This window comes from Oncorhynchus tshawytscha, linkage group LG13 (assembly GCF_018296145.1).
Source record: "Oncorhynchus tshawytscha isolate Ot180627B linkage group LG13, Otsh_v2.0, whole genome shotgun sequence".
NCBI classification, from domain to species: Eukaryota; Metazoa; Chordata; class Actinopteri; order Salmoniformes; family Salmonidae; genus Oncorhynchus; species Oncorhynchus tshawytscha.
Genome location: NC_056441.1, coordinates 25,399,278 through 25,412,437, shown reverse-complemented (window position 1 = coordinate 25,412,437; position 13,160 = coordinate 25,399,278).

Sequence of the window (13,160 nt, the reverse complement as noted above, 5' to 3'; positions counted from 1 at the left end):
CACCATGGCAACAGAGTCGGCATGTATTCCCTTTGATATCAGGCGGAGCAGACTGACCGTCCCACAGGAGAGCAACTGGTTTTAGTTCATCTACAGACACACGTACGCATGCTAAAATTAGAGCTTCGCTCCCCCGGCTATAACTTGATGGCCGTTCGTTGGAGCCTATTGCTGGTTTAATGAGGGTCAATTTACAGTGGCACCTGATGTAAACGAATCACAACCACAGGCAGAGCCGTTTATATTCGGGTTAAAAGGCTCTGGAATATTATGACGAACTGGACACAGGGAGGGTGGAAGACCATGCACATTCTTCAAAAGACATAGTTCAGATTATGACCTGTGTGTTAGCCTAGACATTTTTACTACAGCGTGGTAATGTATAGAGAGGAATATAAAGAATGGCCAGAGATGTGTTCCACTAACCTCATAAAGACATTAGATGAACCGGGGCCTCCTGAGTGGCACAGCGGTCTAAGGCACTGCATCACAGTTTGATGCATCACTACAGACCCAGGCTGTGTCGCAGCCGGTGGTGACCGGAGGCGCACAATTGGCCCAGCATCGTCCGGGTTAGGGGAGGGTTTGGCGGGCCGGGATTCCCTTGTCCCTTTGCGCTCTAAGGACTCCTTGTGGCAGGCCGGACTCCTGCAAACTGACTGTGGTCGCCAGCTGGAGGGTGTTTCCTCCGACACAGTGGTGCGGCTGGCTTCCGAGTTAAGCGAGCAGTGTGTCAAGAAGCAGTGCGGCTTGGCAGGGTCGTGTTTCGGAGGATGCATGGCTCTCGACCCTCACCTGTCCCGAGTCCATAGGGGAGCTGCAGCGATGGGACAAGACTATAACTACCAATTGGCTATCACAAAAAATGGGGAGAAAAAGGGGTAACAAAAACAAAAGGGTTTTACAGTATAGTGTGAGGCTTTGTTGCTGTGTCCCTGGGTAGTGTTTCCAAAACGGTGGATAAGAACCCATTGGTCTCAGCAAGTTATTTTCCTCCTTTAACAGTGGCTTGGCTACAAACTGGTTTTGTTGACTTGATTGATTTTTATGTTAAAAACACACACACAGTGCATACATTTTACATAGATGACAGGGATATCACAAACTCAGACTTATTGCCATTGTGGTCCCTGAACATTACGACATTACATAGATACATGTATAGATACAGACATTAACATTTATTTTATTGCCTGATCATTAGCCAGCTTTTTACATTATTTTTTAAATTAAGTTATGGTCTGCATGGCTTTGAGTGACTGGTATTTGTGCCACTCAACAGCGCTGGTATATTAAAAGGTGTGACTTTCAGGGTCACATGTAAACTCCAGAGGTGTTGGGTGGGTTGCTCTATTACCTCAGTGTTTCTCAATCCGTTTTGTACCAGGGACAGGCAAACTATGTAATCCTTCCTCCTTGGACCACTACTGACTTAAACTAGAATAAAGCTGGTTGAGAAACGCTTGTCTCCCTCTGCAGCTCCAATATTCCTAATGACCAGCCAATGGCGTCAGTGAGAAGTCCATATGTGAGTTAGTAGCATAAACAGTCATTCATGTCCTGCAAAACAGATTTGATTGGCCAAACAGACGGCTGAACAAACCGTGCTCTCACGGGGCTATAGTGAATAATGTCCGACACATTAATGTTGTTGAACATCTGTTGAGTAGCATTACAAAGCAATATGTTTCCCTGACGTAGACTAGGTATACAGTCTTTGCTCTTGGAGGTTCTCCAGCGAACAACCCACAACGATGATACTAAGCATATTAGTTTCCCCACGTAATGATCTGTGTTATATTTAGAACTGGACGTGACTGTCGAAGTGTTTAGTTTAACTGGTAAGAGCATCAATTAAGGGAAGTAAATTATACTGTGCATTCATTTTATGATCATTCAGTAGCTCTCTCTATCTTGTGTTCCTCAGAAACAGAGTGGTCCTTCCACCAATTCAGTGCCTTTTTGAGAAGTATAACTTGGTCATTGTTTTGTTTTGTTGATTTTACTTAATTTGAACATTCTGTCATAAAGAGCACATGTTCAACTTAATAAAACAAACATGTTTTCCCATCTCAAGAGGTTAAATAAAAAATGACTATACTACGTGCCTATTACGTGCCATATAAAGTAACATGGTTGACAATTTCTTCTTAAATCAGTCATAAATCCCCTTGTGACAGGGGAAATGGAAACTTGTAGTGTGCAACAGGGAGTGGCAATTGAATGAAAGCTTCACCTAAAAAAGGTCATTGTTAAGTCATTTCTAGCCTGTCTTTCTATGGGTAACAGGGTTGACATGTTTCGCTCAATCCTCTGTTTACCATCACAAAACACCAGAAATTGTCCAAAAAGAGTAGAACCAGCTCACCTGCTTTTACTCTATGATTTGACTATTAGATGTTCAATGTTTCTTTTCAATAAAAGTGTTTAAAAAAAATAAGGAATAGTTTCACCATATTAAAACGAGAGTTCAGTTCACATAACAGGGTTGACCTTAAAATGAGGGACAGATGCAGGGCTGGATTAAGAAATCATAGGCCCCTGGGCTTTGGTTTTTTATTGCCAGGGTAGAGGTTCCAAAACCCTTCTATGGATTATACTGTATGTCTATGGCCACAACGCAACAAGCTGTATATTTGGTGTGCATGCTGCCCAAACTGGCTTATCTAACTGTAGGCATACCGGTAACTGACAAAATAAAGGAAACACTTAAGTAAATGAGGGATACAAAGCATATGATATGGTTTGGGGTACATTTTCCTAGCATGGTTTAGGTCCACTTGTAGAATCTATGCCAAGGTGCATTGAAGCTGTTCTGGCAGCTCATGGTGCTGCAACACTCTTTTAAGAGGTGTTATGTTTCCTTAATTTTGGCAGTTACCTGTATGTGCTTGTGATAACTTAATGCGCGGTTATTTTTTTTAAACTATTGATCCTCTGTGGCTAAATTATGCTCTCTATGTATACTCCTGTCCTGTTCAATGTAGTCCTCCTGTGTAATTTGATGTAGTTTCTGTCCTCTGCATGTTCTGACAGGTTCCACTGATGGTGTTTATTTCACAGAATCAAGAAGAGTCTGTCTCCCCCTTCACCCCCATCGTCGTCGTTGTGCTACTGTAGATTACAAGGTTGTTCTAGGAAATAATACATTCAGACCTTTTCTGTGTATTATAATGACTGCATAGGAGGATCATTTTCTGAACTGATTTCTAGGAACTGCCCACAGGTTACTCCAGATGTAGGATCTTAATTTGATCACTTTGTTGCAGGAAAAAACATGTAGTGTACTTGAGGATTAAAAAGGTTTCTGAAATTTAATTTCCACTTTGAAATTTCAGACTTGATTGTCCCCTAAGAAAAATGAATCAACCCCTTCAAAAATGTCCATTAATTATCATCCACATAATAATATACATTTCCTGTTGCTGCTGTAGAAAACTGGCTCAAATTAAGATCCTACATCTGCAATTCAATCCTCTTCATTCCTATGAATATATGACTTCCACACACAAAGCTGCCCTTCAAGATATTGTGTTCAATGGCAGGCCACAGACCTCCACCTGCCTCCCCACTATTCCCCTCTGTTTCCTTAATTTGCTTCTCCACTATTCTCCTCTGTGTTTCCTTCCTTTTAGGACGGTTAATGACCTATGCTCTGTTAAGTGGCGTTATTTATAGCCTCGAGGTAGGAGGGTCCATCTCCATTCACTGATTTAGTGGGGATCAAAAAGTTCAAGTTCCACCTGAGCATTAGAAGCAATTTCCTGTCAAGCAGAAACCTCTGTTTTTCCACACCGCACAATGGCCTTTGTCTATGAAGTGTAGGTGGCTTTTCACAAGTTTCTGAACATTCAAGGTTGTTATGGTTGTACATTTCCTCTGTAGCCTTCTCAGCTCTGTTATGAAACTCTAAAATGACATATTATGGAACTTCTTGGTCAACAGTGATGTTTCTGTCTCCAAACCATGAAGTTGGAGTGCATTGTTTGTGTTCAAATATCAGACACATTGTCAGTTTTGTTATTGTTGCAATACAGCTACCATTTCTGACTTTTTCCCAAGGACAGGAAAAGGTGTTGACTCTACTTTAAGTACAAAAAAGAGGGGAGAGAGAGAGTTTCTTTAGAGGAGCAGAGCTGTTTTATTGTGTGATTTTTTTTTTTGTGTTACATTTCCTGGAAAGTGTGTTGCATCTCATTCCCTCTGCATATCTCATTCCCTCTGCATATCTCATTCCCTCTGCATATCTCATTCCCTCTGCATATCTCATTCCCTCTGCATATCTCATTCCCTCTGCATATCTCATTCCCTCTGCATATCTCATTCCAAACTTCCCTTATCCATCATTCCCATCGCTTCACAATCTCTTACTGGTGTCTCCTTTCCCGTTCAATGTCTGTCTTCATTCATTCCCCCTCTCCCTCATCTTACTCTCTCTGGGACAGTTCCAATGATTCCCTCTGTGTGTGTGTGTTGTGTGTGTGTGTGTGTGTGTGTGTGTGTGTGTGTGTGTGTGTGTGAGAGAGAGAGAGAGAGAGAGAGATGTATTCTTGGTACCTGTTGAGATGTTCAGCTCAGAGAGAGGCTGTTGTTTAGACTTGTTGCAGAGTTTGTGTTCAGTTTCAATGTGAACTGAATCATCTACAAGGACAACCTAGCTAGTTAATAATAATAATATTTTATTTGGCAGATGCCTTTTAGGACACTAGGCCTACAAGTCCAGTTCATAAAATCAAGTGCATATCTGTATGTGTAACTGTTAGGATTAGATCCCGCCAGGTCTGTCGCTGGTCAACTGACCAACAAATCACCTCCTCTACATATGCACCTAGGAAACATGATATCAGAGATTAACAGCACCTATTTCCATGCATATTCCCTCCGATCTAGCCATTGGAGATTCATATGAGATCCAATGGAAAATTTGTCCCATGGCATTTTAATGACCTGAGGCTAGAACAGCAGTGCCGGTGCTCACTGGTACAGAGTATACAGACACCCTGAGTTTTCTACGGCCTGAGTACCGGCACCTCATAGAACATTGCCACTACACCCTTTTCATTCCATCCCCAGAGAGAGAGAACAATGAGAAGTGAGAATAATTCCCAAAGAAGAATCTTGGAGCTCCTGTGGATTCTGGAGTCACAGAGTGGTTAGATAAATGTCCTCATCCCTGTTAAGTCCTTTCTTAGTTGGATGGGAACAACTTCCCGAAAAGAACTCATGGACAATTATGCTATCTCCTTAAAGATTACTGGAATCCTTCTCTCTAAAATACAAGAGTTTTCCAGAGTTGGAGTATTACCCTCAAATACCATGTTTGCTGAATATGTGAAATATGGGTTTTGACAGATGAATTTATGTAGAAATGTGGAATTACTAGCCATTTAATGAATTCCTCTGGTGGAAGGCATGAGAAGGAAATGTAATATTCTGAGTCAGAATGCTACTGGTTCTGTATAGTGGAGTATCCCTCTCCATCCATGTCTGTGGAGGCTGTATCTAGACTATGTTTTATACATGAGAAGCCTGGCTTGGATGAAGGATTCTACTTATAATGAAGAGAACATCAAAATGCTGACATTTAAAGCAGAGAGACCTTTCAAAGCCCTGCGTTCCGAGAGAGGGTGGCACGGGACTTGCAATGCATTCCAGGGAAGAGAGAGAGACCGAGACATCAACCCACTCTATCCCCGTTCCCCTCGTTGTTAAAAGAGCCCATCGTGTTTCAAACCTTACATTACAAAGAGGCAGAAAAAAACGGTGGATGAAAATGTGATGGACAATAACTTATTGGTTATCTCTCTTGGCAGAGAGAGAGAGAGACTTCATCAGACTTCTTAAAAACATACAGGAGCAGGCACATCTCCTGAGCTCAGGCAAACCCCACAACCTTCATTTTGGGATTCAATGCATGGATACACATTTTTGATCGGAGTTGATTTGCAGAAAAACAATTACATATTGTAGTTATTAGTGAGTGCAGTACTGTTTATAGTTTGATTGATTAAACAATTGTGGCAGACAGCTGTGAGGGTGAGAGACATGACCTCACTCTTGTTGTGAATAACAAAATATTGAATCTGTATTGAGCATCTGTACATTTGTTTGACAGGCAGGCAACAAGCATCTTGAGGTCTCTACTGTACATACGATCAACTGGACACGCTAGGTTAGGTCTATATGGGACCACTGGCTGCTGACACTACCGCTATTAACTCTGGTTCACTTCATTTAGTGCCATTGATATTTACATCTATAGTCAACCTCTTTCTCCTCCCTCACCTCATCTGTTCCTCCCTTCTCTTCTCTTCCCTCACCTACTCCTTCTCCTACTCCTCCATCCTCATCCACCTCCCTGGTCATCCCCCTGTCTCATCCTCCTCCTCATCCATTTTGACACCACACTCCACAAAGCAAGTCCTACAGGCTCTAGTTTCATCTTATCTTGATTATTGTCCAGTCATATGGTCAAGTGCGGCAAAGAAAGACCTAGTGTAGTTAAGCCTCAGCTGGACCAGAACAGAGCGGCACGTCTTGCTCTTCATTGTAATCCGAGGCCTGATATTAATACCACGCATGTCAGTCTCTCTTGGCTAAGAGTTGAGGAAAGACTGACTGTGTCACTTCTTTTTATAAGAAACATTGTGTTGGAAATTACAAATCGCTTGCATAGTCAATTTACACACAGCACTGACACACACTTACTCCACCAGACATGCCACCCGAGGTCCTTTCACAGTCCCCAGATCCAGAACAAATTCAAGGAAGCACCGTATTATACAGAGCCATGAGTATATGGGAATCCCATCTAGAGCGCAATTGAACAGCAAACCTGGTTTCAAAAAACAAATAAAGCAACGCCTCTCCCATCTGACCTACTTTTTGTATATATGTACTGACATGTGTAACTGATACATGAACACAAACTACATGTTAATGTTTTTAAATGTAAATTGTTAAGTCTATTGTCTGTAATGTCTTTTTTCGTTATGTGTTGGACCCCAGTAAGACTAGCTGTCTCCATTGGCTAATGGGGATCCTAATAAATCAAATGAAAATCTCCACACTCATTGACAACAGTGAGGACCCAAGGGCATACAGCTGTTGGTCAATTCAAAGACAGTAATTGGCTGATCTAACCTTGAACACATCTCAACATTGAATGTATCAGTGAATATGATTATAAAGGGATGAAAGGACTGAGGGATGGAGAGAAGGAAGAATGAAATGAGGTGGGATAGAACAAAAGGGTGTTTTTAGGGATGGGGGATGGAGAGAAGGAAGAATGAAATGAGAAGGAGGGATAGAAGGAAGGAGGGATGGATGCAGAGGGACGAGGAATGGAGGGAAGAAGAGGTAGAAGGAAGGAGTGATGGAGGGAAGGAAGGTTGAGGGAAAGGAGGGATTAAAGGAACGAGAGAGCCCAGCTGCAATTTACAGTGCACTCAGTCAATGCAGACAGAGATTACAAAATGATATCAAGGAAAGAGAACGTCACGATCCTGGCAAACTACAGAAACCGTCAAACATGACACAGACAAGTTGCTACACAAACACAGCGACAAGTGGCTACAATCTAGGGTTATGATTCCAAGGTCAGTGATTCTCTTCATAATATCCACAAGGTCCCAGACTGACAGACTGGGGATGAATATGTTTCAAATGGCACCCTATTCCCTATGGGCCCTGGTCAAAAGTAGTGCACTATAAAGGAAATAGGGTACCATTTGGGACGAAGACAGTGACTCAATCTGATGTGGCACAGAGCAGGGAGAAATAGGCCATTTGAACTGATCTAATACAAACGCAAAATGGTAATTACCTTATCCACTGAGATTAGATAGCACTCTGCCATGCAGATTAGGAGGAGAGATAAAAACTATGGGCCGTTCTATGTCAATTCAATTTGATCCTCTCTCTGGCTAATGGAGTAGATCCAGTGTATTTAATTTAAGTGTATGCTTTCTAAGTCATTAGTTAAGTTCTGTCTAAGCACTTCAAATGCTAGCTTTCAGGCTTTCGAGGAACCATGCATAGAGATTGGGTTTGTTCTTAGCTGTGCACACAGAAATGGGTTCTCTCTCCATCCTTGTTAGAAGGTATAAATTGTTGAGGTCATTCATTGAGCCAGCCACAGAGTTCTTCTCAACAGGAGTACTGCAGCCCATAGTCCACCATTAAGTAAAATTGAGATGTTTAATTTAACTAGGCATGTCAGTTAAGAACAAATTCTTATTTACAATGGACGGCCTACCCCGGCCAAACCCGGACAACGCTGGGCCAATTGTTCTCCGCCCTATGGGACTCCCAATCACGGCCGGAAGTGATACAGCCTGGATTTGAACCAGGGACTGTAGTGACACCTCTTGTGCTGAGATGCAGTGCATTAGACCGCTACGCCACTCGGGTTTAGTGAACCAAACTCACATGAATTATTTTGCCTCACATGTGAAGACTTCCCTTAGTTCTCCAAGCTAATACCTAACCCATTCTGCTGTGGCGTGCAGATCACCCAGGTTGTTGAATGGACTTGTAGAACAGTCTTACTGTACAAAACTCATCAACTCTCCCTCTACACAGATGTTCTTGCAGCTTACGCTGGCACTGGGCCTTTGAGCTGGATAGGAAAATTTGCCACATCTATAGGGTTTTTCCCCTCCCAGTGTAGAAGCATGAAGAAGAGGAATCGGTCTTTCCACTCCCTCCACATGAGGAATCATAGGACATTTCTCCAATTGTCACGTCTACTCCCAGTTTACTCATTATTACGCACACCTGCCACCATCGTTACGTGCACCTGTGCTTCATGACACTCACCTGGACTCCATCACCTTCCTGATTACCTCCTCTATATCTGTCACTCCCGTTGGTTCTTTACCCAGGTGTTATTGACTCTGTTTCTTGTTTAGTTCCGTGTTCGTTTATTTACTAAATGTTCTTGTTCCCCGATTATTAGTGTACACGTTGCACCAATAAGTTTCCCTTAGTCACTTACTATTGCTAAGTATGTATTGGCTCTACAAATAAAGTGAATATCACTCTAGATGTTTCAGATTCATTAGAAAAGTCGCCACACCAATTTCAAACACACAGTATCATCATATTAGTCTGTATCTGGTATGAAAGCCAGAAGACACTAATGGAATATGTTGTTAAACTTGATTGTGTTAACTTGATTGTGTATTAACCCATTATCACACTCTCAATGATGAGCTTCTATATTGAGTTCAAAGGCACTTAAATCTTCTGTCTTGCCCATTCACCCTCTGAATGGCACACACACAATCCATGCCTCAATTGTCTCAAGGCTTAAAAATCCTTAAAAATCTATAATGATTGAAGTGGATTTAACAAGTGACATCAATAAGGGATTATAGCTTTCACCAGGATTCACCTGATCAGTCTACAACGTCATGGAAAGAGCAGGTCTTCCTAATGTTTTGTACGTGCAGTCTATATGAAATGACAGGCTTGAGAAAATGATTTCTTGAAGGCTTAAACATTGCAATTGAGGAATTATATGTATTGGTAACCATTACATGGCAATTGAGGAATTATTGGCCCATCTCATGACATTTAAATAAACATTATCTATGTTGCGTGCAGAGTTTGATCGCTGTGGTTACCCAGAAAGGCTAATGGCCTGATAGACATGCTTAACAGGTAATATACCTAACCATTCATCCTTCTTTCCCCTCCAAATCATCCATCAGATAACTTCTTATTGGCTGGAAATAATTAAACACTCAGTATGCAAATTACCGTAACAAAACATAACCTTTTAATGGCGAAAAGGACAATGTCTCTTGTCGTGGAGGCAGCTAGACCCAATCAAATGAATCACTGGATGATTTGTGTGTGGTTGATATACCTCAGCTCATCACTAATTGCTTAATATGTGTAAAGGACTGTTGCATGTAAATACAGTGCCTTCGGAATGTTTTGACTTATTCCAAATGTTGTTGTGTTACAGTCTGAATTTCTCTCACCCATCTACACACAATACCCTAAAATGACAAAGTAAAAACATGTTTTAGATTTTTACAAATTTGTTGATTGTGAAATACAGAAATATCTCATTTACATAAGTATTCACAACCCTGAGTCAATGCACCTTTGGCAGAGATTACAGCTGTGAGCCTTCCTGGGTAAGTCTCTAAGAGATTTCCACACCTGGATTGTGCAACATTTGCCCATTATTCTTTCAAAATTCTTCAAGGTCTGTCAAATTGGTTGTTGATCATTGCTAGGCAACCATTTTCAGGTCTTGCCATAGACCTTTAAAGTAGATTTAAGTAAAAACTGTAACTCGGCCACTCAGGAACATTCACTGTCTTTTTGGTAATCTACTCCAGTGTAGATTTAGCCTTGTGATTTAGGTTATTGTCAGTGAGTGGACTGAACCATGTTTTCCTCTAGGATTTTGCCTGTGCTTAGCTATATTCAATTTCTGTTATATCCTGAAAAACTCCCCAGTCCTTAATGATTACAAGCATACCCATAACATGATGCAGCCACCACTATGCTTGAAAATATTGAGAGTGGTACTCAGTAATGTGTTGTGTTGGATTTGCTCCAAACATAACACTTTGTATTCTGGACAAAAATGAATAGCTTTGCCACATTTGTTGGAGTATTAGGGTCTTGTCTCAAACAGGATGCATATTTTGGAAAATTTCAATTCCGTTCAGGCTTCCATCTTTTCACTCTGTCAATTAGGTTAGTATTGTGGAGTAACTACAATGCTGTTGCGCCATCATTAGTTTTCTCCTATCGCAACCATTAAACTATGTAACTGTTTTAAAGTCACCATTGGCCTCATGGTGAAATCCCTGAGAAGTTTCCTTCCTCTCCGGCAACTTAGTTAGGAAGGACTTTGTAGTGACTGGGTGTATTGATACACCATCCAAAGTGTAATTAATAGCTTCACCATGCTCACAGGGTTATTGAATGCCTGTTTATTCTTATTTTTACCCATCTACTAATAGGTTTCCTTCTTTGCGAGGCATTGGAAAACCTGTCTGATGTTTGTGGTTGAATCTGTGTCATAACAAGGGGGTTGAATACTTATTGACTCAAAACATTTTGACTTCAATTTTTTATTATTTTTTGTAAACATTTCTATAAACATAATTCCTCTTCAACATTATGGGGTATTGTTTGTAGGGCTCTGGCTGGGCCACTCAAGGACATTCAGAGACTTGTCCTGAAGCCATTCCTACGTTGTCTTGGCTGTGTGCTTAGGGCCGTTGTCCTGTTGGAAGGTGAACCTTCTCCCCCAGTCTGAGGTCCTGAGCTCTCTGGAGCAGGTTTTCATCAAGGATCTTTCTGTACTGTGCTCTGTTCATCTTTCCCTCTGTCCTGACTAGTCTCCCAATCCTTGCCGTGGAAAAACATCCCCACAGCATGATGCTGCCATCACCATGCTTCACCGTAGAGATGACATTGGCCAGGTGATGAGCGGTGCCTGGTTTCCTCTTGACGTGATGCTTGGCATTCAGACCAAAGAGTTCAATCTTGGTTTCATCAGACCAATGAATCTTGTTTCCCATGGTCTGAGTGTCACACCCTGACCATAGTTTGCTTTGTATGTTTCTATGTTTTTTTTTTGGTCAGGGTGTGATCTGAGTGGGCATTCTATGTTGGATGTCTTGTTTGTCTATTTCTATGTCTGTCCTGATATGGTTCTCAAACAGAGGCAGGTGTTAGTCATTGTCTCTGATTGGGAACCATATTTAGGTAGCCTGGGTTTCACTGTGTGTTTGTGGGTGATTGTTCCTGTCTCTGTGTTTTTCACCAGATAGGGCTGTTTTTGGTTTTCCACGTTTATTGTTTTTGTTAGTTTATTCATGTCTAGTGTCTTTATTAAAAAACATGAATAACCACCACGCTGCGTTTTGGTCCGCCTCTACTTCACCCCGGGAAAACCCTTACAGAATCACCCACCACAACAGGACCAAGCGGCGTGGTAACGGGCAGCAGCAGGAGCAGCGTAATAAGGATTTCTGGACTTGGGAAGAAATCCTCGACGGGAGAGGACCCTGGGCAAAGCCAGGGGAGTGTCGTCGCCCTAAGGTGCAGCACGAGAAACGGCAGCAGGAGCAGCGAAAGGAATGGACATGGGAGGACGGTTTGGACGGCAAGAATATGGACTATACTACTTGGGAGGAAATAGACAGGTGGGCGGTCGACCCAGGGAGAGTGCCGGAGCCCGCCTGGGATTCGATGGAGCAGTGCGCGGAAGGTTACAGGAGAATGAGGTTGGCGAAGCAAGCACTGCGGCGTGGACGGAAGCCCGAGAGTCAGCCCCAAAAATTTCTTGGGGGGGGGCACAGGGGGAGTGTGGCAGAGTCAGGAGTCAGACCTGAGCCAACTCCCCCCGTTTATCGTGAGGAGCCAAGGAGGAGCTCAGAACCAGAGCTGGTGTTGGAGGTGAGCGAAGCAGAGACTGTGAAGGAGTTAATGGGGAAATTGGAGGAGAGAGATATGAGGGAGTTGCTGGTTTGGTGCATGAGGCACGACATTCGCCCGACGGAGCGTGTCAGGGATTTAATGGCACCTGGGTCAGCTCTCCATACTCATCCTGAGGTGCGTGCTAGGGGTCTGGTGAAGACTGTGCCAGCCTCACGCACCAGGCCTCCTGTGCATCTCCCTAGCCTTGCACGTCCTGTGCCATCTCAGCACTACAGTGCTCCTAGCAGTGCTAACCGTGGCGGGTGTGGTGCTGGTCAGGCACCGTGTTATGCAGTGGTTCGCACGGTGTCCCCAGTACGTGTGCTTAGCCCGGTGCGCTACACCCCAGCTTCCCACATCTGCCGGGCTAGGGTGAAGATCCAGCCAGGGCGGTTGGTGCCAGCCCTGCTCTCAAGATCTCCAGTACGCCTTCACGGTCCGGTCCATCCAGTGCCACCTCCACATACCAGCCCTCCGGTGGCAGCTCCCCGCACCAGGCTTCCTGTGCGTGTCCTCGGCCCAGTACCACCAGTGCCAGCAACACGCATCAGGCCTACAGTGCGTTCCACCTGTCCAGCGCTGCCGGAGCCTTCCTCCTCTCCAGTGTTGCCGGAGTCTCCCGCCTGTCCGGCGCTGCTGCCGGAGTCTCCCGCCTGTCCGGCGCTGCTGCCGGAGTCTCCCGCCTGTCCGGCGCTGCTGCCGGA